At 36.4% G+C, this 25,137-nt stretch overlaps 1 protein-coding gene across 17 annotated transcripts in view; it reads left to right on the plus strand.

The window, feature by feature from the left end:
* ANK2 (ankyrin 2) overlaps positions 1-25,137 on the plus strand; it is a 317,165-nt gene that overhangs the window by 70,846 nt on the left and 221,182 nt on the right. The gene's annotated exons all lie outside the window — the stretch shown is intronic.

Raw genomic sequence — 25,137 nt, forward strand, 5'->3', positions numbered from 1 at the left:
TGCATCTTTAAAATTTTAATTCATTTATTTTCTGCTTTCCATCATTAATCTTATGATTTTCTCTACTGACTGTAGCAATTAGGTGAAAAGAGCAAGGTTAAATAATGGGAAGAAACATTGATTCCCTTTACATTAAACTATAGACTTGTCTCTTTCTGTCTTTTAAAATATTCTTTTTTTTTTAAATGGAAATAATCTTACAGCCTGCTGGAACTGAAATATTTCTTTAGCCAGGGGTCCGGTTCTGTAGGGGAAGGAGATCTCTGGAAATGCCTTAATTAACAAAGTAGGTCACCGAATAATTTCAGAATGTGATAAATGGCATATTACATTAGCAAAGCATAAAAATAGTGATTTGTACACAAGCTGTTGTTAAACATAACTCCGGGGCTGGGGGTGCACTGCGGATCCAGATGCTCAATAAACCATATGCTCAATGCCTTTTTTTCCCTTCCTCAGTAATAGGTATGTTTACCTTTCCATTTTGGGGATGTTATCTTTGCCTCATTTTTGGAAAGACACTTGAGGACCCACATTGAATTGAGATCTTACTACATGGGGATTCATCCCATGTCAGTTTTACTACTTATTTCACCACTGGTTAGCTTAAGTGACTATTATTAGGCAACATAATTAAGTAAAATTAGCAGTATAGTATAGTTTCCCTTCTGGGGGAAAACTTTAATGTTGCTTGTCTGAGCTTTAGAAGGCCTTATTTCAAGGATGCAGTCATTTTTTATAATATCAAAAGTATTATTGACCCTTTTTGTGGGAGTCGGCTTCCTTCTTGACAACTACTACAGTCTGTTTCTAATCCTCTAAGTGGAACATTGCTACATAAAGCAATTTCCTATGATTATATCTTTTTTATCTTATGTTCTCCCAAGCATAGTGTGTTACTTCCTGGTCAAGAGTGTTTGTTCAGCCTTCAGTTGTGACCTAGTAACTTTGCGTAGCTAGAGTACCATGCATTCACCTAGAAAATTTCTCAGTCTCACTCTGGTTTCTTTCTGTATCTGGTTCATTTTCCCCCTTTTCTATACTTTATTAAAACTGAAAGACTACATCAGTAAAATGGAGAAGTGCCAAGAGTTGTTTATAATCTCAGTTGCTTGGATGCTGCATTGCTTTAGCTTGAATCCAACACGGTGGGCAAGATCATTGGTTAATAATGCGGTCACAGGACAGGATTGTCTGATCTTCACATCTCGGTGATACCATTAAGCTAGAACCAAAGAAAATTGTGGGAATAAAGGCATAGCTGTCATTTGTTCTTGTTCTTATCCCTGCTCTCTTTTTTTTTTAAGCATACCAACCCAACCTTTTCCCTTTTCTACTGCAGATGCTTGTGGTATTATATGAGTATTTATTTACACAGCACGACAAATATTTGCTAAAAGAGTGGCTGAGATTTTTACCTGTGTCAGATTAATTTTTTAGCTCCCCACCCATAAGTACTTGAGCCAGTTCTAAAATTTGGTCTGAGAGAAGAAAAATTGACCTCATTATTATTCTTTAAGGTATAGAGAATGGTAGTTCATAAAGAAATGAGAAAAGGGTAGTTACCTATTGGTGGCACTCTGGAACACCATCTCCAGAAAGTAATCTAAGAATTATACTTTGTTTCCTGTTGCCGTTTTATTTATTTTTTTATTTTTTAAAGATTTTATTTATTTATTTTGACAGAGAGAGAGAAAGAGACAGCGAGAGAGGGAACCCAAGCCGGGGCGGGGGTGAGGGGGAGGAGTGGGAGAGGGAGAAGCAGGCTTCCTGCGGAGCGGGGAGCCCGATGCGGGGCTCGATCCCAGGACCCTGGGATCATGACCTGAGCCGAAGGCAGACGCTTAACGACTGAGCCACCCAGGCGCCCCTGCTGTTGCCATTTTATAACTATAAAGAAATGCATCATTTGTAGTGATGATTAAAAGTATCACTTACATATCCATTTGTAAAGTATCTTGCTAATGAACCTGTTTTCTTGCAAAATTCAGATGAGACCTGCTCCAATGCAGACAAGAGCCAGCGATGGAGCTTGAAAAAAATAAATAAGCTGATTTTGAAAAGATTTTGACTGAAGTATAAATTACTAAGTATTAAATCAATTAGGCTGCCTCATATTTGGATCTCATTTTAAGAATCCTTTGTAACCTTGCTGTTGATTAAAAGAATCTTTGCATTATTATTTTGTAGTCCATAAAACATTTTAAATAAATTTTAATTACTGTAAACTTGAAACACATTGCATGCCTAGCTATAAGCCCTTTACCACGTGGTCAGTTGGTCTGGTTTTGTAAAATGGCTATATTTGTATAGTAGGAGACCTAGTTTCAACTTCATTATTGGCAGAATTTATCTTAGAATAAAAATGTTCAGGCTTTGAGCTATATAGCCTGGATAGCTAATATTTAAATATAATATGTACCAAATGTATCTTATATATGTGTCATACTATGATAGAGCTAGAATAAAACTTGCCTTTAAGCAAAGGGACCAAGATTAAGATTAGTTGAAACAAACTAACATTTATTTGCTCAAAAAAATACATTGACATTCTAGGTTTTTATAGGAATAAGGATATTCCTCTTCTAATTATTAGCTTATATTAACTTGAGTCATTTCATTGTATGTCCAACTGTCTTATTTCTACACTAGAATCTGAGAATTTTAGACTTGAGAAGGATGCCAAAAGGCATGATTTCTCACAAACTTCTAAGACTTAGTTGTAGGAAGTGACTTTGAGTATAATATTCTCTCTACAATCACATATTTTTTTTTAAATTTGGAAAAACATAATTTCAGATAATCTGCAAAAAAAAACCCCAAAAACAATTCCATCCTTGAAATAATGCATATACTTAAATAATCTTTCTCATTTAAACTTATGATAACCAGCTATTTTCAAACAATAGATATTTTTTCCATGTCTCAGCATGGACAAACCATTCTCCAATTCATCATAGTGTCTACAACACTCACTGAAATCGTATGTCATAAGAGGCAATTTGTATGACTAGTTCTCAGCATTGTAATGCTTAAGAAGTTCGTCCTTTTTATTTTAATTTATACTATTCAAAAAGCCAGAGTTTATGATTCCCATAAAAATTGTAAGATAAGGGCACCTGGGAGGCTCAGTCATTAAGCATCTGCCTTTGGCTTAGGTTCATGATCCCGGGGTCCTGGGATGGAGCCCCACGTCCAGCTCCCTGCTCCGCGGGAAGCCTGCTTCTCCCTCTCCCTCTCCCAGTCCCCCTGCTTGTGTTCCCTCTCTCGCTGCCTCTTTCTCTCTCTCTCTGTCAAAATAAATTAATAAATTCTTTAATAAAAAAATAAAATTAAAAAAATTGTAAGATAATATTTATTGAGTACCAATGGGGCCCTGTATCTGGCACTTTACACACATTGTACTATTTAATCCTGAGACAGGTCTATACATTAGGGATTATTTCTCGCCATTTTACAAATAAGGAAACTGAGACTCAGGCTTACGGAACTTGCTTAATCATATGCAAATATTATGTGGCAGAGTTGGGATTTGAACCCAGGCTCCAAAGTTCATTGGGAAAAGAGGTAATGATTTCTTGGTCTTGTACCTACACTGAATGTAGGGCATAAGTAAATCATTTAATTTGTCAATTTCTTCATCTTCAAAATACCTTCCTACAACTGAAAGGAATTTAATTACCGTGAGAATAAGTTAAATGACATGTTTGAGAAGAAACTATAAATTTAAGTTTATGATTCTATCATGAATAGCTAGAATTCTATCTAGAATCAAGATATTTCATGAAATTTCTTGGAAAATCACCTATTAAAAGTCAACATTTGCTCCTTAGATTATAGCAGTTGATGTCAATGATAGACTATGTTATGTTATTCTTTTTTACAATTTTATCAGGACTTCAAAATGTATTTGCATATTCACATTTATTAAACTGACACAGAAAGGTGATTTTGTAGGGGATCACGTAGAAAGCAAACTTTTTTCCAAGTCCTTTTTATTGAATTTCATAGAGAAAGGTCTGATCAGTTCTTTGCTTTTATTTTTTTATGTAGATAATTTTTATCTTGAAGGGAACAAGACTCACTGCTTCTAGGGTAACCTCTGGGAACCCGCTCCCCCACCCCCCAACCACCACTATATTCTCCTTGTCCACATGGTTATTAAGTTGATGACAATGAGAATACTTGTTCAGTATATACAATGCACTTATCACCAAGTCGTAAGGGTACATAGAGGGATGGATACTTTTTAAAGTTACTAATTAGTGTACTTTATTAAAATGGAAGAATGTTATTTGCAAGTGTGGAGAGGAATGTATTCTATAACTTTTGAATTGCATTATAAGAATGAGTTGTAAATGAACATTGAAGATAATGGGTGACTGTGCCATTCCCTGGTGGTTTGTGGGTGAACTCTGCTGTGTAGGAGGAAGGTGACTAGCCCAGTCATCTTTCTCTCCTTGAGTCTTCTGCTAGGCACTCAGCAGCCTGATTCCAAATGGAAGGCCAACTCTGAGAGCAATGATACTTAGCTAAGACCGAAGTACACAAAGATTTCTGGGCACCAAACCAAATATAATGTGATTAAAAATACAATGACAACATAACAGTGTGGTCTTGTATAATGTATTACATGCTAGAACTATTCAGCGATGGCAAATCCCAATAACATTTTTAAGGGACAAAGGCAGAAGAAGAGGGAGAGAGAGAATCTTAAGCAGGCTCCACGCCTAGCACGGAGCCCAATGCGGGGCTTGATCTCACAACCCTGAGATCATGACCTGAGCTGAAATCAGGAGTCAGACGCTTAACTGACTGAGCCACCCATGTGCCTCCCCAATAACATTTTTTAGGACTTACATCAAATTGTCTTCATATAAATTCTTATAATCCCTTCATCAATATATCAGTACTAACAGAAACCACACTAACATAAGGTAGATTGGTGAGGTCTTAAGCTTTATCTAGAATTTCCTATTCTTATGTCCTAATGTCTACTCATAAATAAAAACTTAAAACTTTTGCTGATTTGATTTCCCATTTGAGTCTAAATAAATATGTTCAGGTATATCTATTTACATGTGGAGGCTTCTATGGAATCAAGATTTTTTTAAACACTTTTTTCTTCTGTCACACTCCTATTCCCATTCTTAGTTGAATTCACAAACCCTATCTTGGCTAGAACAATTATCTTCATATAAATGGCATGCACTCTTAATGATATTCTTTGCCAGCACCGTATGTCTGGGTTTTTATTAGTTTTAATTGTAAAGAACCTCTTTCAACCATTGAGTGGGTGACGACTAGCTTAGGGTGACTTTGTGGGATTGTGGCAAAAATAGTCGCAATTATATGGCTTGAGATAAGTGTTTAAGAAGACTGTTAAAAGACACAATCTTAATGTAAAGAAGCTAGTATGAGTGAGTTTAATTTATTTATGGTATCTGAAAACTTTAAACACAACCCAATGTAATTTTTCCCTTCTTGTTAACATTAATCTGAGTTCAGACAAATGTTTTTGTCTTGAAAAAAATCAGAATTAATTCATTGGTTATATTTAATATCTAACTTTTAATTTGATAATTTACCTCATTCATCAATAATGACATTTCCAGCACATTTTGACATCATAAAGAATACTGACAACATTTTGTAGAAGTATTGTAGGAGACAGTGAAAATACAGGGAAGTTAAGCATTCTACTCACAGATTTAATGATCTTTTTGTGTTTACATTTTCCATTATGTCACCCTTTTTCATTTGTATTTCTCAAAATAATTTCTTCCGCACGTAAAAATACTTTTATTCTCAGTGACAGGGACATGTATACATTAAAATAAAGGATAGTACAAAGAAAGCAATTCCCAAATTTTGAAGTTCTACATAAATTGCCAGTGGAATCATCAGCTATTTGAGTGTGACCCTTTTTCTCCAGAAATGACTCATAATTTCAAATGTGTACAGTATTGTGGAAAATCTCATCAGAGTGATCTAGCTTCATCCCAGTTATAATAAATCAGAATCTTGGGGTAGACTAAGAGAGAAAGGAAACTGTAATCTATATATTTTTAAAGCTCCCCTGGTGATTCCTCCCAGAATTGGAATCCACTGGAATAAATATTTCTATCCCCACCCCCCCAGCCCCAACTCTTACTCTGCCCCATCTTTGAATTTGGAACAATAACAAATTTACTTTTAATAATCAGTATAACTCTAAATTGCCATTGAGAAAAAATTTTCCCTTTGTTAAGAGTAGGCACCCTGGCAACCTTTTGAAAGTCTAATGAGACTAATTGGTGTATATAATAACCAATTAATTCTGAGCATAGAGAGGAAGAACCAAGCGTTTAAGAGCTAAGTTGTAAAGCTTCATGATGTGTATGACCATCTCTGCCTGAAATAGAGTAATCTTCAGGAATGAGGCTTGTGTGTTTCTGAGTTCTACGTTAAGTAAGCTCAAAGAAAATCAGAGTTATATCAGCTAGGTTTTTGAAGGAAGGCCACTAAAATGTGATTTAAAAGTTATCTCTTAAACAGATATTGCTATTTTGAATAAACTCAAGCAAATGTCCTAGGGATTTAATTGGTAACTTAGCAGCCTTGGCGTCCTCAAAACTTTAGAGATGTCAACACTTCTGGAACTCCTCATGCGAGTCAACAGCTACTTTTTCTTTGGTGTACTGACTTTGATAGGTTTCCTGTATCTTTTCAAAAGTCATATACATTGGCATGAATGTAAGGGAGGAAAAAGGAATGAGCAACCCATAGAGGAATTATCTCCCTTAATTCTTCAGATATTTCTATTAATATTTCTAATTCATCAACTTCTTACAGTGCCAGGTTTTTTGTTTGTTTCTTTCTTACGTGTTTGTTTTTTCCATGAATATTTTACCAACCGCTTTCTCACTCTCTTCCCGGTTCACCAAAGCTGCTGCCCGGGCAATTCCCCACCAGTTTGTACGGAATTCTGGAGTGGACTTTTTAGCATACACAGTTGGAGTTACCGCTTCCGTTTCCCCTTTATCTTTCCCATTAGGGCTTCACTGTAATTCAACCTAGCCTTTTTCTAGAGGAGTTCCCTTATTGTATATCATTACTATGCTGCTTATGTCATTGGGAGCATCTCAATAGTAGTATTAAAGAAGAGAAATATCAGGGTATAAAAATTATTATAAATGTATCAACCTAGTCTTTATTCAGTTGGGAATAATAGTGTTATTTCACATTAATAATTTTACATTAATATATATTTCTTAGCTTTTATATATTTTGCATAAAGACCTGTTAATTACCCATTTTAACTCACTTGTTTATAGTCTGTCTAAAACAGGGTGGAAATCTGGGGTACCCGAATGGCCCCGTTGGTTAAGCTTCCAACTCGGTTCTGGCTCAGGTCGTGGTCTCAGGTTGTGATCTCAGGGTCGAGAGATGGAGCCCCACATAGGCTTCTGAGCTCAGCAGGAAGTCTGCTTCTCTCCCTCGCCCTCTCCCTCTGCCCCTCCCCCTGCCTGTATGCATGTGCCTGCACACGTGCTCTCTCTCTCTCTCTCTCTTTCTCTTTCTCTCGAATAAATAAGTCTAAAAAAGAAAAACAAAAACAAGGCAGAGATCTGGACTGACAATGTCCTCTCTTTTTATGTATCTGTATGGGAATAATGATGGTTTTCCCAGATGTCTATATTTCCGGGGAGTTATTTAAGCTCTAGTGTAAATTTGAAAAATTATATTAACATTACAAACATGAACTCTGAGAATCTACATTAACTATATTGTGAGTACAAAGATCACATATTACTTTTGTGTTTGAAACCAAGTGTAGCTGTCAACGCTTTCAAGACGTTAAGCACAATTAGAAGTAGATGTAGGATGTAAATCTATAAAGAATAGGCAACATACCAGAAAGGTGTTTACTAACTTAATAAGTGATATTTATGCAGAATTACCAGATACTTCTAAAGCTCATAAAGGCAAGTTTAGGTGACCTGTGTTTAATTCTATCTACTAACTGTGATGTTAGGTAAACAATTGACCTTAGTTTTCACAGCTATAAAATGATGAGGACTTGGGATGTGTTAGAATTCTTTCTGTTCTTGTATGTCTTTGCCTCTTTTCATTTTTATAAATGATTGAGGTACTCAGGGGAATCTCCAAGTTTTTCTTTATTAAATAGGAATTTTTTTTGAGCTCATACTATGTCCAAGACACAGTGCCTTCAACCAAGGGATTCTCAGACCACCTGGGATAATAGGTGCCTTCACACATAACAAGAATAAAATGTTATTTGTGCCATTAAGTTGGATTGGAGATTGTCTATTATATATATATATGTTTTCTTTAATAGGTCTTGTGTTTATAAGTTCTTATCTGGCAGAAGAAATAATGGAAGGAAATAGTTCCTGTTGTGGTACTTGAAATTTTCTGGAAGTTGTTAAGGCAGGATATATATGAAATGAAGTAATCTTATGAAACTGTGTGGTCGTTTTTCTTTTGTATTTCAGATGCTGATTTGAGTCACTTTGCAGAAAAGTTTATTGTGGTTCCTTTATTTTCTGTGAATCCTCTGTATACTTATAATACCATGACTTACAAATCCACAGAGCAATATTATCATGTGACAAAGATATAATGGCAGTCACGATCGCTGCCTTTGAACTGCAGGGTGCTATGATGAACCAGAGCCCATTGTAAACACTTAAACCTCAGCAGTTCACACACCATTCAACTGTACAGCTCAGTGAAAATAAGACTGCCTGAGTTCTTCCAGGAGTAGAAGTACAAACTTCCTCCTTATTTACGGTTCCTGCCTCAAACTGGGCCAGAATGCTTATTTAAACCATGTCACATTCTGAAACAACTGAAACCAATAAAGTGTAAGTGGAACAGGTTACCTGGAAACAGTAACTCCTTTGAGAGTAGAGGTCACTTGGGAAATGAGAAACTTTTGTTCAGGGTGGTCACCTACAAAACACGGGGCTTCAGTGTGGGCTCTGAGGGACAGGAATCCAAGACTGGGTGTTGGGGGGGGGAGAAAAAAAGACATCTGTGCAAGCACAGGTCGTCCTTACTGGGGAGAAGACAGATGACAAAGGACCAAGTGGCAGATGCCGACTCTCTGGCTACAAACATTTTATCAAATTGTATAAGGGCCTTTTATATAACATAAAACACTCATACTCAGTCATTTAACACAAAAAGCAATATTTCAGAACTTCTGGCTTTTCTGCTAGAAAACAGCACTGGAGAGATAGAAGAAGAATTCTAATATGAGAAATATTTTGCCATGGAAGGAAGCTTGATAACTGAGATGCACTTTAGTCACTGCACTTGGCCTTCTCACATGATCCTTCTGGGTTATGTATTCCGTAGTGAGTTGTATAAGAGCTTATGAAACAATTTAGTGACCCCAATTATCTTGAAAATTCTATAAAATTCGATTAGTCAAGAAACTCAGATAATTACGCTTTCTAGTTTTGATTACATTTTCCACTTAGAGTCAACCAGAAGCTCTTTCAAATTATACTTGTTTGGTTCTCTTCCTTCTTATGTTGGATAAAAAAAATTATCATGCTTCCTTTTTCATCATTCATCTCCTCTATTTCCGAGGCAAATTTGATGTATACAACATGTGTAATATAATGCAGGATACTGCAGTCCTTTGGATCAAAAATTATTAAATAAATAACTAGTATGAGCTAAATTTTAGGTTAAGAGTTGAGTTAAAGAGTATTTTTTTTTCTCAAGCAATTTCTTTTCTAAATAGGTATTTAAGGTTAACGTCAATGGGGACAAAGTAGAGGACAGTGCTAGATCAGATGCTATAGCTTTTTGTTTTTATAGAGGTTGGGGACTTCAAGCTGGGCCTTGGGAAGATAGTTAAGGTTGGTTTACCTGAAGGGAACATCTGAGTACACGCACAGGAGTTGATGAACAGCCTGGCATGACATGACCAGAGTGGCAGGGCTGGATAAGAGTTGGTAGATAGTTGGAAATAATGCTGACTGCACAGGAAGGAAGAGGTAATTGAACTCAACAATGCAAAAAAGAAGAAAAAAAGAAAAGAAAGAAACTATAGAAGGTCATATGATAATGTAAGATTATGAGGAGGAAGTGGAGGTCACCCAGGAGCCTGTAAAGTAATCCAAGAGAGATGAACAGGGCAGGATTAGAAGAGTTGCACAGGAAAATCAGTGGGGAGGTAAACAGGATGGATATTAGCACTCAGCTGGGAATAGTGAAAAAAAAAAGAGGAAAATAAACATAATTTAAGATTACACATTTCAATGATATTTAAAAGATGGTGGTGTCATTGACAGAAACAGGAAAAGTTCAAGCACAACTCAGGAGGAAAATAAAACTGCATTGCTTTCTATATGGTGAATTTGAAATGGTGGCAAGATGATGTCTGTCATACTTAAATACAGGAAATTTATATATAAAAGGCCAAAAAAGAAAAATGTTATCTTTCTGGTTTGGTATAGTGGAAGAAGTATGAAATGTAGAGTCAGAATATACTGCTCAGCTCTACCGCATTCTGGTGATCTGATCCTCAAATTGGTTTTCTTTTCGGTCAGTCTGGGTTAATAATAATGAACTCTAATAATTAAGAATATGTATATCACAGAGTAGTTGTCAGGACTAAAATGAAACAATGTTTTTGAAAACACTGTGCTCAATGATATTATTCATTATTATATTACCAAGTTTCCCCACTTTTTTATGTGGGAGAAGGAGAAACGGAAATATACTTACCTCTCAAAGGATTAAAAATGTCCATGAGAGCATCAGTATAAACTCATTGCTTTTAATATATATATGTATACATAAAAGGGAAATGTATATAGATGTGTGTTGTGTCTGTACATACATATGTTTCCCTAGCTCTGTCCACTGGGAGGGTCTGGCAACAATCATGCCTCAGTAGTGATGAGCATATGTCACCCAGATTTTTTCTAAATACCATTTTCCAATGGAAGGAACCAGAAACTTCCTGGAGGAAATGGCCGATTCAAGAAAATAAGTGCTCAGAAAATGATAGGGCGTGCCCACATGAAGGAGCTCCCAATGACCTACTATAGAGAAACTTGAGCAACAAAATAATAATGAAAGTAAGGCATTATAACTCATAGAATAAAATAAATACGTATGAGTTCTTACTAACAGAAATAAATGATTGAATAAATGAATAAGTAGGGAGAAGGAAAAGCTTTTTCTTCTAGTAGAATTCCGCTTAACAAATCTGGAAGAAATCATGTAAATTTTAACTAATAAAAAGGTCAGGAATCTAGTCTATTTGATAGTTCAAACTGTCAAAAGTTCTATTAGTGAATTATTTTTAACTACAGAATTCAATAAAAATTAACTGATTGTGTCTAAGTCATCACAGAAGGAAAAATTTAAGAGACACAGTCACCTTGTATAGTTTAGAATAGCTTTCGCTCTCTCTTGAACTCCCAGACGCATTCAGAAAAAGAGATTGTTATGTTATTTTCAGTGATTTATTTTAAAGACAATGGAATTATAAATGCAAAACAGGATTATTTTGGGTTTTTAAAAAAATGTATTTCTGCAGGGTTTTGCATAAATTGCTGTTTTAGGAAATGGTACATGTAAAGAACTTCTGTATAGTATATTGAATGATATAACCAAAATTATCAGAACAGTATTTTGTTTGTGATAATTTTTTTCCAAATATCTGAAGTTGGTCTTTATAAATCCCATGTCTGCACCCTTGACATAGATGATGTTGACACTGATGCAGTGTTTTACTTATTTTTCATTTTATTCCTGAATTCTTTTTGAGTAAAACTATTATTTGAAAGATCATTTTTTTGGTAATGAGTGGAAGTGTATTTGTTTATTTGCTGGTGATATTAAATATGTAATATATAAAATTACATTGACAACTAACATTTGTTTAGCATTTTCCATCTTCCTACTGGTGTGGAAGATTTCATTTTACTTAGTTTGAATTACTTGGATAGTTGTCTTACTTCTTTGCTTCTTTTTTGTAACTAAGCCACACCATAAATCTTTACAGGAACCTGTGTAATATGCTGCTTCTGCTGCAGTGCGGATAATGTATGACCAAGTTATCCTTTTCACTTTGGCTGTGAGAATTAACTTTGTTTTATTTACCATATTTGATTCTCTAATAATTTTCATGAGCAGGCAGCTGCTCTCCATCTACAGATAATATTCTCACAACTAATGAATCACTCCCTGGTCTCTCTGAAAAGTGCACTTCGTTTCTCATTTTAATTAACTTTGCTACCGGATGGCCAAACTCAATAAAATTTTTCCTTCTGTTTTCTCTGCCTTTAGTAATTCACTTGCCTGTCTTAATCTAGCTTGGTAAAATATTTAGATATGTAATGTTGGTTCCCTCTTGACACTAAGTTCTTAGTTATAATCAAGTGTATAATGATATTGTAAATTGAGCATATATTTTAAGTGCTATAGAGTACTTGACTGCTGATCGAAAACCGCACAAGTACTTCTATTAACATTATATGTGTGTTCTCTTTGTAAATGACTATATGATATAGTAATACCTAAATGTGGTTACCCAGGGGAACTCTAGGTTCTTTTTCTAAGCTCATGTCCTCTGAAGTTGTAATACACAAGATGAGAACAACATCCTGCCTAGAACAGCCTAATGCCCTGGTGTTAGGGTATTTGACTAGCTTCCTGAGCCCATAATGATCACTGATTTTCTTCCTATATCATGTCACATTGCCTTAGACACAGTAAATACCCTACTGATTCTAAATATCATATTACTGTTTTTGTGTCCTGAACTCAAATTTGTCATAGGTTAGTCTTCTGAATCAAACCTAGAAAGAGAAGTTTATTTGGGTATCTTGTAGATTGTACCAAGCATAAGCACTTGTTACAGAATGACACATAACCAGAGCTTTTAACGTTTTGTGATCAGCTCTTCTCAGTTGCATATATTGACAAGGAAATTCAAGACATTACAAAAGATGGGACAAAAGAATTTTCTGGAGAAATATCTTTTATCTTTCTTTGTACCAGTAATATTTAAATGTTAATTCACTATGTTTGCATCTAAAAGTCACACTAATGTCTAAAAACTCTAAACCCCTTAATTAATAGTTTAATAAACTATTAATGTTCCTATTTTCAATCAAGTTTTCTCATCTTTGTAGGGCTTGAAACATGCGTCTAGAGTACATGAAGTCTACTACATCAGGCCGGCAACATCCTCTCATAACTCCTATTTGCATTGTTTCTCCCCCTAGCCTTGATTCTTGTTTACATTCAGTACATATTAATGACATGTTTAGCTGCCTTAAAGCAGGATTGAACTCAGTAACTTTCCTTGTTCTCTTCCTGCTCTGTTTTGATGAATGTCACGCAAGCTCCTGTGATGAGTGTCCGTGTGCTAGTGACTCAGGTACACAGGTTATCCAGATGTAGGTCACATGGCTGACATCTAGGTTCCATTCCTTCTAAGATGGATTGGTGCTCCACTGATTTATAAAAACTTTTGAAGGATCCCTCCTCTGATATGTAGAGGTTTCTCCCGTTTGAAAGCTGCTAAAAGGCATGTCCATCGTTGTAATGCAAAAGAAATAAAAAGCAAGGATTGAAGTGTGATGTTCATTTAGACTTTAAAGACTGGTCACGTGATTGTGTCATGTCAGAGTATTTTACAGACTCTCAAGTGGAGAGAAACCTGTAGAACAGAACACCAAAGACACACATCTGTTCCAACAAGCAGTATATTGTAACTGAGTTTAAAACCTTCTAACATTCCTGCACACCAAAGCACAGTAGAGTTAAATGGGACCTTTGTGATTCCACATATACTAAAGAAGCAGTTTTTCTCTGTGTGAAACCACATGGATTTTCATGGATGATTCAGGGATAAAAACACATCCGGGCAAGATATAAGAGTGAAATGTATAGACAAAAGCTTTAAGGGTTCAAAGGCTTTTTCTTTTTTTTCCTTCTCTTTCCTCTTTGGGCTCAATTATCATTTAATGCCATGGAGTAAATAGGTCAAGAATTTGACCTAACAGAGTAGTAAAGTTGACTACGAAAATGTCTCTACCATATAAAAGAAAAAAATAGAATACTATTCTGAGATGTTACAACTATCAGACCATAAACTCTAATACAACTTCCTTAGAGGGTGGTGGTGGTGGTGGTGATGGTGGTGGTTTCTAATTAGCTCCTTTCAAAGTAGGTTCTTACTTGAGAAAAACCAGGCTTAGAATTCTGTTCATAAAGTATGATGTGTATGTATATGTATGCATACGTGTATATTCATACATATATCTCAAAATTTTATTTTTATATGTGTTTTAATATCTCTCTCTTTACTTTTTGTCCTCTAAGTTTTCAATATATTGAAGTTACAGTGTTGCAGTTTTACTATAGTATGTACTTCAGGGAATGATCATTTTAATAAGATTTAACAAAGGAATGGGTCCTTTTCATAGCCATGTGAAATTGAAAACAAATTTTGTAAGTTAAAAAATATTGAAATTTAAAGCATAGAATCCTTCCACAGAGCAACTTTGTACTTTGCAGGTATAACCTGAGGTATGGTGGTACCGTCTCCACCAGACACAGCCCATGAGGACAATTGGGATCTGGCTTTAGATTAGATCTAGCTGCAGACACTGGGCCCCGCAGAGTATGCCAGGCATGGGATCACATATCACTAAGATACACAGAAATATTTCTAGCATTTCAAGGAACAAAGCAAACAGGACAGGGGGAGCCTCTTAAGGGTTATAATGTGGTTTACATGGCGACAAGCTCTCCAATAATGAGATTATAGGAAGACAGGATGGTTAGAATTATCAAGTGCTCAAACCATCTGTACTACCTGCATCTCTGACAATCAAAGAGTATCAAAGGAGATGTCTTAAGTCCTAGATGTCTTCAACAGGAATCTCTTAGAAGAGTGGGGGACGGATGAAGTAGGTCTCACAGACCCCAAATTCAAATGGTTAATATGAAGTTAGTTTATCAAACTGCAGATGGAAGTAGTTCTAGAATTTCCTGAAAGTTAGTTTTTTCACTGGACCACAGAGAGAACCCAAGGTCATAAATACATAGTGAACTGGAAAAGGAAGACTACTAGGGTACTGTTGGCTACAGACACGAAAAGGTAGTCAGCACATAAAGGTCTTTAAATGCCATTTCCGCTCTGCTGAACATTGAGGTCAGGGGTCTGTGTGACGCCTTTTTTTTTTTTTTAAGATTTTATATATTTGAGAGAGAGAGAGTGAGCGAGAGAGAGAGAGAGAGAGCATGAGAGGGAAGGGGTCAGAGGGAGAAGCAGGCTCCCTGATGAGCAGGGAATCCTGTTGGGGAACTCGATCCCGGAAGTCCGGGATCATGACCTGAGCTGAAGACAATTGCCTAACCAACTGAGCCACCCAGGCACCCTGTGTGATACCTTTATAACACAGAAAGATCCATCATCCCTTATCTTAGTGTGGGATAATAATAAACTGAGCTATATTGGGTTATAAAACAAGGCAATGAAAATTGAATGTTACCAAAATAGAAACAAAATATTTCAGTAAAATTGACATTTTAAAATGTCAGTGGTTAATGGAAGCTACGTTTACTCTTATTGATAATTCTTTTTTTAGGAAGAATTTAGTATAAAATTAAATTGTCATGACACACTTCTTGATCGAATATAACGTGACCTATGTGTTTAGTAAAATTTGACAAAATTTGATTAGAACTTTGTCATATAGTCTAATGAGTTATCAAAATGTGAAGTCAGAAATAAATGATATTTCCATAGGGATTTAGAAATTAGAAATTCTAATTTAAAACATTGGAATGTCATGAAAAAGAAGGCAAGACTTTGAATTTTTATGATGCTTTTTTCTTCACAATGCACCTTTACTGCAGTTAACATATATCTGAATTACTGATGTCTAATAGTGCAAAGATTGAGGATTTCTGCCTGAGCACTTTAATTGGTTGTTTATCATGAAGAAAAACAGGAAATGCATGTCTTTTCTATGACTGCTTGCCATAGGCTGATAACTGTGAGGTATTTCTGCATTTATGAATTTGCTATATTATTGGTTGTTGCCTACAAAAGTTTAGTGTTTGCACTGAAAGTAAAACATGTTAGAAGTAAAGGTATATATGAAGAAATAAAGAAAAACAGTGGAGAGGAGGAGAAAGAATTGAGTGTCATAGATAAGTAATGTCAGAGAAGGTCATGGTCAAAAGGAAGTGAGGTCTGTGAAGAGGATTAGATGTGACAGTAAGGGCAGAGATCTATGGATGACCCATCATCATCAATAAAATGGGAGCCAATCATGAAAGAACACAGAGGAGCTCTACAGATGGAAAGAAAGAATGGAATTAAAAGAGGTTTCCACTGCACATAATACCTTAGAGGCCCATGATGGCCAAGCCACAGGGTGACAGAGGGGTGTGTGTGTGTGTGTGTGTGTGTGTGTGTGTGTGTGTGTGTGTGTGTGTGTGTGTGTGCGCGCGTGCGCGTGTTCACATGCACATAGACAGTCATTGTAAGAGAAATCTATTTGTACTTCCAGAGAACAATTGGGACATTTCTCTGGCCTTAGCAGTGATTGCTCTCCATAGGTTTTAGGCATGGCTGAAATACCCACAATATCCACTATTGTGATCAATAGTCTTATCCTTACTTAATAAACCATCTTTTGGTTTATGGCCACTATTGCTCTTGTGGCCATTTGCAATAATGTGATTATGAGTAGGTTCAGTGCCTAGTCCCCTTCATGACAAAATCAAACATCTGAAAACATAATCTAACAAGAGCTGACAGAATAGTAATATGAACAAACAAAGGAGCATTTACTGGTAATTGAATAGATTACTGCAGATTGCCATTCCAGAGATTTATTGAAGAATTTATGTGTACATCAGAAATACTGCCCATTTGCCTCTTTTTATTTAAATGACGTGTTCCGGCCTGGCATAGAGTATTGAATAAATATTTATGGGATGAATGAAATAAATGTTTGTGAAAAACAATCATATTTTGAATGTGTCAAGAAAGATTTTTTATTGTTTTATTCAGTAATCAGTTATGAGTGTCTGCTATATTAGAGGCACAGTCAGAAGTACTAGGAACAAACACACAAAATATAATGTTTGTCCACCATGAGCTCATAGCCTAGTGAAGAAGACAAGCATGTAAAAGATGATTACAGTGCAGGGTAGCAATCACTGTGATCACTCTATGTTTACAATTGGTCCTTCATCTTGCTAGCCAGGAAGGGTTCCAAGAGAAGTCTTGTAAATATAGAGAGGGAGGGAGGTGATCCAGATGGAGGATTAGTTGTTTATAAAACTCCAGAAGAAAATATAAAAGAAAGGGCAAAGATGAGATGGGGGAGGAAGGACGACCAGATCATACAGGACTCTATAGCACTTCAAAGGTTTTGTCTTTTATCATGGAGATTATAGGAAGTGTCCTGAGTAGATGTGAGCTTTGGGAAGCTCATTCTGGTTTTTGTGTGGGGAATGGATTGGAATAGAGCAAGGCTAGAAGCAGGAAACTGTTTAGGAGACAGGTACAGTAATTCAGCCAGGAAATGATGGAGTGGCTAAGGGTTGGAAAAAAAAGCAGATTCTTTAGGCCTGGATGTATAGGAAAGGGAATGTCAAAAACATCAACATTTCCAGCTTGAGCAGCAAAGAATATAGGGGTGCTGGTCAGCTGAGCCAGGAGCAGGTTTGAGGAGAACATTGGCTTAGGGGAGAGATTCTTTATTGACTTAAGAAAGCCCCGAGAATATTCAACTACTAGCTCTAAAGAACTAGTAAAAAGGAAAAACATATTTATTAAAAATATTTTTAATAACTGCTCTTAAAAAGCCCTTCTTAAATTTTGGAGATAGATCTGCATTTTCTTATACTTACAATCTTTCCTTCCCTCCTCCCTTCTTCCTTCTTTATTTCTTTCTTACCTTCCTGCAGAGAAGATAAATCATATGCTGACCTCATAGCATGATTTATAAACTTACGACTCTAAAGATTTAACATACACAAACATCAGCACAAGAGTCTATTTACTGAGGCTCATTATTATACAGATAGGAATACTAAAGTTAACAGTGGCAGCTGGTAGTGCTCAGCCAGAAATTCCTTCCTTACAGCATATGGCCAATAGCATTGTAGTTCAGAGGACATAAGACCACAATGACACAATTTTAGAAGAATTGAGTTAATGAAATTGATATTATAATATTTTTATTTTCATATTCGCAGGGTTTTTGATTGCCTGTAAAATTATTCTGTCTTCCAAAAAAAAGTAGGACATTATTAAAAACTTTATCAAAAAATTTCCCATTATCCAAGGGAACAAATGATATATAACGAGGATATTTATTCTAGTATGAATAATAGGTAAAGGATTATAAACAATTATTTATACTTTAAGATGCATAGAATAAATTTGCTCTAGAGAGATCTTGAAATAGAACCCAAATAAAATATCAGTTGGACAATGAAATTCAGATTATTTTTGGTGCTCTCAGTTTTCTCAGCCTTTGAAATAAATTTAATTTAGTCTATCATTCTGTAATTGTAGTTAATTTAGTTCTTGATTAAATGCACACTCCACATATAGTTTTTTTTTAAACTAGCAATACCATATTTTACAATCAAGGAAACTTCTTGATTTAATGTTTTAATGTAGTACAAGGAAATCAGTTACCATCCTCATAATAAGTCAGGTTTAATTGGTAATTTTGATAAATGCCTATATCTGCTCCAGTTTGAACTAGTATTAGAAATTTAGTTTGAGGGGCACCTGGGTGGCTCAGTCGTTAAGCGTCTGCCTTTGCCTCAGGTCATGATCCCAGAGTCCTGGGATCGAGCTCTGCATGGGGCTCCCTGCTCCGCAGAGAGCCTGCTTCTCCCTCTCCCACTCCCACTGCTTGTGTTCCCTCTCTTGCAGTATCTCTCTCTGTCAAATAAATAAATAAAATCTTTAAAAAAAATTTAGTTTGAACTTGAATTTGTTCTTTTTTTTTTTAAGATTTTATTTATTTATTTATTTGAGAGAGAGAATGAGAGACAGAGAGCATGAGAGGGAAGAGGGTCAGAGGGAGAAGCAGACTCCCCGCTGAGTAGGGAGCCTGATGTGGGACTCGATCCCGGCACTCCGGGATCATGACCTGAGCCGAAGGCAGTTGCTTAACCAACTGAGCCACCCAGGCACCCGAACTTGAACTTGTTCTTAATTGATCAAAGCCTGGCTATAGCCTGGCAGTGTATTTAATTTTATTTATTTATTTTTCAAGATTTTATTTATTTGAGAGAGAGTGCACAGTGCACGCTGAGTGCTTTGGGGGGGACAGGGGAGGGAGAGGGAGTGGGAGATGAAGGGAGAGGGAGAGGGAAAGAACCTCAAGTAGACTCCATACTGAGCCTGGAGCCTGATATGGGGCTGAATCCCACGATCCTGCTGGGATCATGACCTGAGCCTAAACCAAGAACCGCCACTTATTAGACTGAGCCACCCAGATACGCCAGCTTGGCAGTGTATTTCACATGTCTGTGTCTCCTGTTTCATTTCAAATGGTGTGTGTGCACGTGTGTATGTGTGTGTGCATGTGTACATGTGCATTTATTTTGTTGGGAAGTTATTTTAAAGTACTTTGAGACCAATAGATTAAAATAGTTGAGTATATGATTACATTGAACTGGGCTCTGTTTTAAATTGAAGAAATTTTTTCAGTACTGACAAATGTATCAAAACATTTAAGCCTTCATATTGTATATCATATCCCAAAAAGTTTTTGAAAAGTTGCTATTTTTCTAGAACCTCAAGGGTGAATGTACAAATGTCATCTATAAATGTATGAAACTTAATGTCTGTGAACCATCAAAGGGAAACTCCATATACTAAGTGAAATGAGACTTGAGAAGTATGGAAAGGATAAATGGAATTTTTATTTGCTAATCTCAGTCATGGATAATTTATTTGAGCTTAGTGTTGGAGTTTCCTATATACTTAAGATATTATTTGGGGAAGTTGATTATAAATTCTCATTGTGACAGCACTCCTATTTATCTTCTCCTAATGATCAAGCATGGTGTCTAACTACCATGGCATGTGAGAGACCATTTTGACAGATAGGTCTAGACAACTGTGGCATGTATCATATAGAGCATAACTGGTCAGCTTATTGTGAAGAGTTATGTCTAAGCACGTTGTTCCTTTGGGCACGAGACTTTACCCCATGAAGTGGTCAACAGTTGTGCTGTGTACCATTCATTCATCTTAAAATCCCCTTAACAGAATCCTTTCCAGATTACCTCTATCCACTCTCCCTGGTTTACAGATGGAAACTTACAAGAAATGTTAGTAAACTAAAATACTGACTTAGGTTTCAGAAAGTAACTATTAAAGTCAGATTGCAGTGGAGCCCCTCTCTGCTTTTTTATTTGCATCCTTGACTTTTTCTACTTTGGAGAAGCCCCTGCTGTAGTAGTTAACCATTTTCTGAGTGTTATGTGGATATGTATTTTTTTTTTTTTTCAGAAAAAGTAGGAGTAAACAATGGCTAAATTGTTTTCTTCATGTAGTGTTTCAAAATGCAGTCCAGTATGACCGCATTGAACGAGTCACATGGCCCTCTAGGCTTGCTTTGGACACCCTCCACTTCTTGCCTCATAGTGTCTTTAATGTCAGTCAACGACATTTATGGAGTGCCCACTTTGTGCTGGGCACCATGTGGAGTAGCCTTTAGAAAACTTCTCAAGTTGTTAGCACTGTTTATTAAAGAATGTCCTCCTTTATAGACTAGGAGTCAAGAGGCAGCAGTCTGGAATGAAAATAATAGCTGGGAGGAATGTAAAATTAAATTGGTTAATTGATGTTTGTGGGCACATAAATTGCTTGGCGATACTCCTTTTGATTAATTTGTGGACAGCATACACAGTAAAACTCATTTATACTGACCTCAATTAGAAAAGTTATGCCACGTGTTAATATAGAGAATCTGTTGTAGATCTATAAATTATGCAACAGTTTTCCTGATTGATCAGTTATATAACAGATCCAGTGGGTGAAAATCATTACATGTTTGACTTTTAGCTGAAGAAATTATATTGAATGTGTCCAAACACAGGAGAAAATAATGTGCTGTCTCTGTTGTTGCACAGAATGTTCCAGTTTTTTTCCACAGGTTCCCAAAGTTAGAAGAATTTGTCCCTGGCTTCCTGTGATTGGGCATGGAGAATTGTGCACACAATAGGAGTAATAAAATATTAGTTTAATCAGATAAATATATTTGACCAAACAATCAGTTTTGAATTATGGCTAGCATGGTTTTTGGAGTGTAAGGGGAGGTAGATTGTAATCTAAACAGTTTTCTAAATTCAGCAAAAGCAGCACATATCTTACATATTAATGATGATCTGCCAAATACAAAGTGGTAACACCATCATATTAGGACATTTTATGCTGCAGTGATAGTTTAGATTAAGAGATTGGACTTTGGCGGTGCCTGGGTGTCTCAGTCATTAAGCACTTGCCTTAGGCTCAGGTCATGATCCCAAGGTCTTGGGATCGAGCCCTACATCAGGCTCCCTGCTCGGCAGGAAGCCTGCTTTCCCTCTCCCGCTCCCCCTGCTGTGTTCCTTCTCTCGCTGTGTCTCTCTCTGTCAAATAAATAAGTAAAATCTTTTTTTTTTTTTTTAAAAAGGAGATTGGACTTCCCTTTCTTCATTTGTGTGGTATATATCCTCGAATAACCCTTACAACTTGCAAGAGAGAAAAAATATTAAATTCCATAATTCTGAGTGAAACATTTTTTCAGATTTGCCTCTTTAAAGACTCCAGGAAAAATATGTTCTTCAATATTTTTTTAAAGATTTATGTATTTATTTATTTGACACACAGAGAGAGAGCACAAGCAGAGGGAACAGCAGTGGGAGAGGGAGAAGCAGACTTCCCACTGAGCGGGGAGCCCAATGTGGGGCTTGATCCCAGGACCCCGGGACCATGACCTGAGCCGAAGGCAGACACTTAACCGACTGAGCCACCCAGGCACCCCTGTTCTTCAATATTTTTATTATGACAGACAGCACTTGCCTTTTAAGAACAAATTAACTGAAATCTATGAGGGAGAATAAAATCCCTATATTTTATGCAGGTGATTTGCAAAAACTTGTCCTACAAAATCCTATAAAGCTCCCTACAACACTGGGTTCAGAGACTGAGACCACTTCCTGGTGAAAGTTGTTTTACAATTGTGAGATGCAGAAAACTGGCAGGGCGAGCTTTCCAGTATGCTTCTAGTTTTTCAGTGGGGCTAATATTCAGGAAAGGCGGAGCAAGAGCATAAGGGTCCTCACCTTGGAATAGAGCTCCTAGATACTGACAGAGTTTGTCATATTTCACACAACGGTCCTTTCATCTTTCCTTGTGAGTATCCCATGGAAATGCCACCGAATGTAGTCAGCTCATAGAACCATGAACCTGTGATGCAAGATATTGAGTTGTTCTTTTTGATCTTTTTTTTTTTTTTCTCATGCTAGCTAACTAAATAGATGGTCAGCTTCAACTACCACCTGTTAGGTATATGTTCAAATGTAAACAAGTATTGTTGCATGGAAGTAAAGAACTTTAGAGCTGGAAGGGATCTAGCAATCATCTAGTCTGACCCCCTTGTTTTCAAAGAGAAAACTCAAACCCAGATTTGATAAAGGTTACACAAATCCATGCAGGTAAATGAGTGGTAGAACCAAAATCTGGGATTAGTTATTCCTAGCTAAGAGGTCTTTTCATTCCTCTGCAGGAGCTGTGATATAACTCTTTAGGTTAAATTAGAGAACTGATACAGTTATTTCTTCTCTAAGGTGTTAGTTTTCTGATGATTCCATAATCATTGCTTCTTCTTTAAAAAGTGAAATTTAAAACTGCAATGGATGTTTTTCAGCTTTGCTGCATAGGGACTTTAGCAGCTACTCTCAGAAGATTACAGATGAGAGGCTGGCCTGTTCTCAGTCCTTGATCATTTTTCTCTTTTGATGGATTTGAACCACAGCAATACAGATGAAATAATAACAATAAAAGTGCCTGGAAATTTAAGAAGAATATTGCAAATATGTCCCATCATGAGGGCTTTGAATTTCACATTCTAAATCATGCACCAAAGTCAAGTATCCTGCTCCGAGTGTGGCCAAACATGCAAATATTTGCTTTCTGAGTAATTTGCCCTAATGACTTTGAAGCATTTTTGAGAAACAGTGGTGACATTGTTCTGCCCTGGCAGAAAGCATATCCCTTGTCAGATGTCCACAGAGATCCTTACAATCTATGGGGGCATGATTAAGGCATGAGTACTACACAGTATTTCCTAACCTTGCCTTCTAGTTGGCAAAATAGGTCATCACATCTCCCAAGCTTTCGTGACAAGTCTGTCCGGCAGCCACTCTTGGTTAACCACTAGGAAATAGAACTAGCAATATTTGTTTTAAAGATTTATTTATTTATTTGAGGGAGAGAGTGCACACGCGAATGGGGGATCGGGCAGAGGGAGCGAATCTTCAGGCAGATTCCCCACTGAATGCAGAGCCTGATGCGGAGCTACATCTCACAACCCATGAGATCATGACCTGAGCCAAAACCAAGAGTTGGATGCTCAACTGACTGAACCACCCAGGCGCCCCTAGAACTAGCAATATTTTAACCTCTGAAGAAATGTCCTCTTTTGCAAACTCCTCTCATCCTTTTTTTGATTATGCAGAAAGCAGCATTGGCAGTCTGGAGTGATCACGTATGAAGCTGTTCATTGAAAAGTTCTATTTTCACAGCTATGATATCTTCCAGATTGATAATTTAAATCTGTTTGGCCAGCAAATAGGAAATTTTAGCAATCACAGGAGCACCAGCAGTGTATATTTGCCTTTCCTTTGCCCATACTTGTTTAGGCACTAAACTTAGTAGTGAGATTTTGATACCACTGTGAGGCATATTTTGGGCAGCCCTAATGATAAAGAGCATGGGTGTTATTATATTCAGTAAGTAGTACATTTTTCTATTAGGGAAAGAATGGGAAGATTTCCCTGGGATAAAGGAAAGAGAGAAGGGTAGGAACCTAATTGCTAGTCATTTAGAAAGAGTATCATGTAGGGGTTGTCAACATGTTTCTCTTTTGGTTTATGTTCCAGTGTACTTTATAAACATTTTTTTTTCTTTTGAAACAAAGCACTACAAATTCTTTTCTAGGAAAATAAAACTCCAGACAATGTTAATATTTTTTCAAAGACTAATCAGAGTGTTTATTGTAAATGTGGAAATGAAAATGAAATAAAAGATTTGTCATGCATAAAAATGTTTAAAATTATTAAATCTGTTACTGTTAATGTGCAAAAAGGTCAGTGTAGTACAGTTAAATATTGATATTATCACTCGTGCTCCTATCTGTGGCTGCCTTTTATTCATTTACTTAGCAAACATTTAAACTACTGTGTGTATTTTACATCTATGAGAAGGTCAGTGAGAGACAAGCCATATTCTGTAAAAAGAGCAAATAGCTGATAGTGGTCCCAACTTTATTCGAAAAGATAGAACAAGTTAAGGGACTAACATAGGTGTAATTAAGACTTTTAGGGGAAAGTGAATTTTAAGATGAGCTTTGAAAGAGACAATGAACAGGGACGGGTGGAGAAAGGGATTCTTGGCTGCTTGGCTGAAGGAGAAGAAAATCGAAGGCATAGTGGTAGAATGGGTAATGTATTAACAAGCCAGAAAGATTCCAGGAAACAATTCATGCTGTTAAAGCACGGCAGAATTATTTATTGAGGACCTAGGGACATCTTTCCCTAAGCTAGAGTGGTTAAATATTTCTTTTACACGTGTTAAGTACAGGGATTCGGATCTCAACTCTAGAATGAAGGAATGAGGCCACAGAAAAATTTTAGGATTTGCTTCCAGGTTTTAAATTGCATGATTCTATGTTAAAAGATTGTTGAATATTAAATATTTATGTTTTAAAAATAGTCAACTAATTCCAAAAGAGAAAAGAAGTGTACCTCTTTTAACAGCTAGTAAAATCTTGGTTTATATTCTGAATAAAATAGTTATATATATTCAAGAAGAAGCATGTTATAAGACTGTAAGGCACT

The sequence above is a fragment of the Zalophus californianus genome, chromosome 2, assembly GCF_009762305.2.
Source record: "Zalophus californianus isolate mZalCal1 chromosome 2, mZalCal1.pri.v2, whole genome shotgun sequence".
Lineage (NCBI taxonomy): Eukaryota > Metazoa > Chordata > Mammalia > Carnivora > Otariidae > Zalophus > Zalophus californianus.